Genomic DNA, 6,036 nt, shown 5'->3' on the forward strand with positions numbered 1-6,036 from the left:
TCTCTCTCTCTCTCTCTCTCTCTCTCTCTCTCTCTCTCTCTCTCTCTGAACCTAATGGGATCTTGAGGACAAAAGGGTATGAAGTTTACTGACATGTTTCAAAATGTTTAAACAAATCCACAGCCCCACTGATGTTGTATTAATGTGCCTGACTTCCAATAAGCCCTCCTACATTGACTGTTGCCATCTTCTATCAACTTTGAAAGGCAGTAAAGCCTAACAGAGATTAGAGAGCCAATGTTGAAGTCAAGAAGACCAGCACTGGAGTCCTGCCTCTCATACTTAATAACTGTGTTACTCTGAGTAAATCACTACTCAGTGCCTGGAAGCTACTCTTTTTAAGAGTGTAAGTCATAGATGAGTTGTTGATATGAATCAATGGATGGAATTTCCATACTGGAAGTTCTCCACACTGATGAAACCACAAATGGAGATTAAAAAAAATCTTTGATGTGTGTAAGGTGATTATAGTTCATCTTAATGTTTCAGCAGCTATTAAGAGGTACCTTGCTTTAGCACAAATAGTGCAGCATTTGGAGTCAGAGGTCCTGGGTTTAATGCCTGAGTCTGTCTCTTATTTCTTGTGCAACTTTAGGAAAGTCACTTAAACTCACTGGGCCTCGGTTTTTTTCATTTTGCTTAAAAGACCTGCAAGGCCGCCTTCCATTTCTAAATCCATGACCCTGTGGTCAGACAACATGGTCATATTCCAAGGAGGGCCACAAGGTGTCGCCACTACCACCAGCTCTAAATCCAGGACTATGATCTTTCCACCCTTGCAGCCTGTCCCCCAAAGGAAACACAGAGAATGCAAGAGAGGCCTATGCATATGCAAGAGAGGGCCACATGGTGTCGCCACTACCACCAACTCTAAATTCAGAACACTGATCCTCCCACCCTACTAGCCTGTTCCCCGCCCCCACCAGAGATGCAGAAATATGGGCATATTCCAGGAAGGGCCACATGGTGTTGCCACTACCACTACTCTAAATGCAGAACACTGTGATCTTCCCACCCTACTAGCTTGTCCCCCTGACCAGAGACACAGAGAATGTGGGCACATGCCAGGGAGGACCACAAGATGTCGCCACTACCACCAGCTCTAAATCCAGGACTCTGTTCCTCCCACCCTAGCAGCCTGTCCCCCAAATCACCCAGAACAAGGGAATATACCAGGGAAGGCCACATGGTGTCGCCACTGCCGCCTTTTCTGTGGCTTGGCTTTTGGAAGGAAGGGAAAAATGAAGGCACTCACTGGGTGGGTTTCAGACTGTAGCCCTAAGATATGCCTCATTCCTGCCTTTTCACTTTATTCAGCTAACATTGTAAGGCCCTGATGTGTACAGAGCCCAATATTCTGAGCTGTGCTCAGTTAGCAAGCCAGCAATGTGCTAAGTCTTGTGTTAGATGCTGGGAACACAAATGCAAAAGTGAGATAGTCCTTGCCTTCAAAAAGCATACATTCCACTAAGGAGAAACAACATGTGGAAAGAACACTGGCTTTATCTGGAGTCAGAGGATCTGGGTTCAAATTCCACTATGCACACTTGGTCACTTGACATTTAGGTACCCCTGATCCAGTGATATTTTCTTCAGAACTGACAATTCATGAATGTTTATTTTTTAAGACTCCTATACTTCATGTGTTTCTATGAAGAAGGATTATTTAACTCTAATTATTAACTCTAACAATAACTAGCATTTATATAGAACTTTAAGGTTTGCAAAGCATTTTATATGTCATCTCATCTAATCTCATATGATTTGTCATTGTTCATCCTTCATTCTCAAAGAGAACCAATGACATCAGGAGGGTGATGTCTTGACTTGCAAGTGAATTGAATATAAGTGAGGCAGGGCTGTGCAAAGTCACCAGCTTCAGTCTCTCCTTGGAGCCATCTGGGTCCAGTGGCAAGATATAGATCAGGATGACTAGAGATGGCCCTGGATGCAGTGGGAGACCTTGGCCTTTTTAAGCTGAAGTTTTTCCCAGCTCTTAGTTTGACTGAGGCAACACCCATTTAGTGATTAAGGCTAGGTAAGAAATGAGAGGGGCAGCTAGGTGGTGCAGTGGATAGAGCACTGACCATGGAGTCAGGAGGACCTGAGTTCAAATCTGGCCTCAGACAAATAACACTTACTATGTGACCCTGAGCAAGTCACTTAACCCCATCATCTAGCCAAAAAAAAAGAAAGGAGACAGAGAATGGCCTCTATTACCTAGTCCAAAAAAACCCAACCCAATTTGGGAGGGGAAGACCCTCAGGGTTTCTGGCCAAAACAGAAACAATTACTATTTACACTCATTCTAAGCCAATTAGGGCCCAATGGCTTTATCAAAGCCTGTTTTAGCAGAGCTATATTTCAAGAAATCATGAATGAAAACTACATGAGACAAAAGAATTAATTGTCTCAATTTTTAAAAAAAGACTAAATAAATACCGAAGACAAAAAAATCTAGCCCCCAAACCCCAAGATATCTTGTGAAGTGTAAGCGATCAAAACCACATGTAAGGATATAACTCCACTTTGACAAAGGGGGAAGGATGAAGGAGGAGGGGAAGGAGGAAAAGAAAGAGAAGGAGGAGGGAGGAAATAGCAACACTGCCCAACCAGAACAGGCCAGTTGGGTCACCAAGGGGACAGCTACTACTACACCCAAGTTGTTTGTCCTTTGATCTTGAAGAAAAAAAACCCATATAATTTAATGCCATAGAAAACATGTATATAATTATATAAACCCCTCATTTATATATGGTATCATTTTGCATGTACATGTAGATAGAAATGTTATACACTGTACATTGGTTTTTTTTATTTACTGTTTATTTTTTTGCTAGCAATGGGGTTAAGTAACTTGCCCAAGGTCACACAGCTAGTAAATGTCAAGTGTTTGGTCTGAGGCCAGATTTGAATTCAGGTCCTCCTGACTCCAGGGCCAGTGATCTATCCACTGTACCACCTAGCTGCCTCAACTGTGCATTAATTGTTGAAGCAAGGGCTGGAGCACTTATAGCTTGGCCAGATATCAAAGATGTCAAGGTGACCCACTGTATTCCCAGCCATCGCCATTCTAATTTTTGTCTTGCCAAAGACAAAACCTGACTCTGATGACTCTGGAAGAAAGAGTGAGGTGAATGACTTTTCAAAGCTCTGCCTCACTTAAATCCAATTCTCACACAAGTCAAGCCATCACCCCGTAACGACATTGGTCCTCTTCAAAAATGAAGAAAAAGCAACAACACCCCCTGGGTCCTCAGTTTTATCATCTGCAAAATGAGGAGTTGGATTAGATGGGCTCTCAATTCCCTTCCAGCATCCTGTCTTCACAGATTAGCAAATAAATACACAGTGATGGGAGGTGGGGGAGAGGCATCATTAAAAGTGGAGAATTGGGAAAGGCTGGAAGGAGATGGTGCTTGAGCTGAGTCTGGAAGGGAGCTTCAGGGATTCCAAGAGTGGTTGTTGTCCCCTCCTCCTTGTACTTAATTCAGGGAGGTGCTGACTGTTAAATTTTCAGAGTGAATATTTATACCTTGAAAGTCATTAAACCTCAAACCAGGGCTTGATTTCTTGTTTTGTTGATTGTTTAGACTTCATAGAGTAAGGGAGACCATGTTAATAATGCAGATGACATTTTAAAGTGTGTCATGCTTCTTCTTCAACATACCCTTAACTTGACTGTAAATATTTAGGTGTGCAGAATGTTTCCCTGAAGGTAAGCTCCTTGAGTTGCTATTGTTGTTGCTTTAGTCCTACTCTCTGTGACCCCATTTGGGGTTTTCTTGGCAAAAATACTGGAGTGGTTTGCCATTTCCTTCTCCAGCTCATTTTACAGATAAGGAAACTGAGGCAAACAGGGTGAAGTGACTTGCTCAGGGTCACACAACTACTAAGTGTCTGGGGCTGGATTTGAACTCAGGAAGATGAGTCTTCCTGACTCCAGGCCTGGCATTCTATGCATGACGGTGCCACCTACCTGCCCCTGGATGTTGTATACGGGGACAGCAAGTAGGTGAGCTTGACAGGAGTATATGAGGAAAAATAACGTATAATTGGTGTGGAAAGATAAACTGGGACCAGATTGTCAAGTTAAGTCAACAAGCATTTATTATAAAAATGCCTACTATGTGCCGTTTGCTGAAGAGGCAGCTGGAGGCTCAGTGGATAGAGTTCAGAAGTACAAGAACTGAGTTCAAATCCAGCCTCAGACACTTACTAGCTATGTGACCCTGGGCAAGTCACTTAACTTCTGTTTGCCTTAATCCACCGAAGAAGGAATGACAAACCACTCCACTATCTTTTTCAAGACAACCCCATGGATAGTATAGTCCACAGGGTCTAAGGAGAGACACCACTGAAAAAAACAAAATGTGCCAGGCACTTTGCTAAGTACCAGGGATACAAAGAAATACAAAAAGCCAAAGGAGATTGTATTGTATCCTGAGGGCAATGGGGAATCACAAAACAATCCTGAGCAAGAGAGTGACATGCTCAGACCTGGAGTGGGGGAAGGGAGAGTGGAAAGGAAACAGAAGCAGCTTACAATCAAGTGCGATCTGGACTACGGTTCGAGGTGCCAAGTTAGTAAGTACTCTGTGATGGCAATAACCTCACCACAAACCTAAATGGAAGTAATTGACTAGGAGCCTCTCTTCCTTTCCTTTGCCTAGCAGCCCTTGATGGGTTAAAGTCACCAGGCCCAGATTAACTCCATTCCAAGATACCTAAAGAAATGTTAGATATAGGGCAGCTAGGTGGCACAGTGGACAGAGTACTGGCCCTGGAGTCAGGAGGACTGGAGTTCAAATCCGGCCTCAGACACTAGCTGTGTGACTCGGGGTAAGTCACTTAACTCCACTGCCAAGAGAAGAAAGAAAGAAAGAAAGAAAGAAAGAAAGAAAGAAAGAAAGAAAGAAAGAAAGAAAGAAAGAAAGAAAGAAAGAAAGAAAGAAAGAAAGAAAGAAAGAAAGTGTTAGATATGGTTGGTGAGCCACTGGTGGTATTAAAAAGATCTTGAAGAACAGAAAGAGATAACAAAGTAACATAGGCCAGTGCGTCTGACTTTGGCTCCAGGCAAAATTTTAAAAGGTATTATTAAAAGGATGATTAGTGGACAAGTAGAAAAGGAAACCACAGTCACAATGAGGCAGCATGGCTCAAGAATAGGTCATGCCAGACTAAGGCTTTTTTTTCCTTTTCTGACAGCTTTACAAAACGGGGGGATGAGGGGAATGATGTGTCTAGAATTTGGCAAAGAGTTTCACAAAGTGTCTCCTGTTCTTCTTGAGGAAAAGATGGAGAGATAAAGAATGGATTACAGTATAATTGGATGGATTCAGACCTGATCAAATAGACAGACCTCCAGTAGTTAGTTGTAAATGGCTTGAGGTCAGCCTTGAGGTCAACCCTAGAGAGTGCCCCAGGAAATCTATACTCAGGCCAAACTCTACCAATAACTTGGATACAGTCATAACTGGCATACTTACCAAGTATGAAGCTGACACAAGGCTCAAAGGGATAATTAACACACAGATTCAGGATCCAAAGAACATTGAACCAAATTGAGTAAGATAATGTCTCATGGGGGAAGCATCTGCTCCTGGTCCCTTTGCTGGATCTTCATCCAGGTAACGCCTACTCACTGTGAGGGTCTGACAAGATTCTGTCATTGGCCTTCTCTTTCTCCCTCAATACTTCGCTTGGTGATTTCATCAGCTTCCGTGGATTTAATCATCATCTATACATTGATGACTCTCAAATCTACCTATCCTGCCCTAACGTCTTTGCTTACCTCCAATCTCTCATCTCCAACTGCCTTTCAGACATCTCACACCGACGTACAGTAGACATCTTAAACTCAACATGAATTCATTATCTTCTACTCTCAAACCTTCCCCTCTTCCTACTTTCCCTATTACTGCTGAGGGCACCACCATCCTCCCAGTCATCTAGGCTCACAACCTAAGTGTCATCCTTGACTCCTTACTCTGTCTCATCCCCCCATATCCAATCTGTTTGCAAAGCCTATGGATT

This window comes from Vombatus ursinus, unplaced genomic scaffold, assembly GCF_900497805.2.
Source record: "Vombatus ursinus unplaced genomic scaffold, bare-nosed wombat genome assembly UNPS02009918.1, whole genome shotgun sequence".
NCBI lineage: Eukaryota > Metazoa > Chordata > Mammalia > Diprotodontia > Vombatidae > Vombatus > Vombatus ursinus.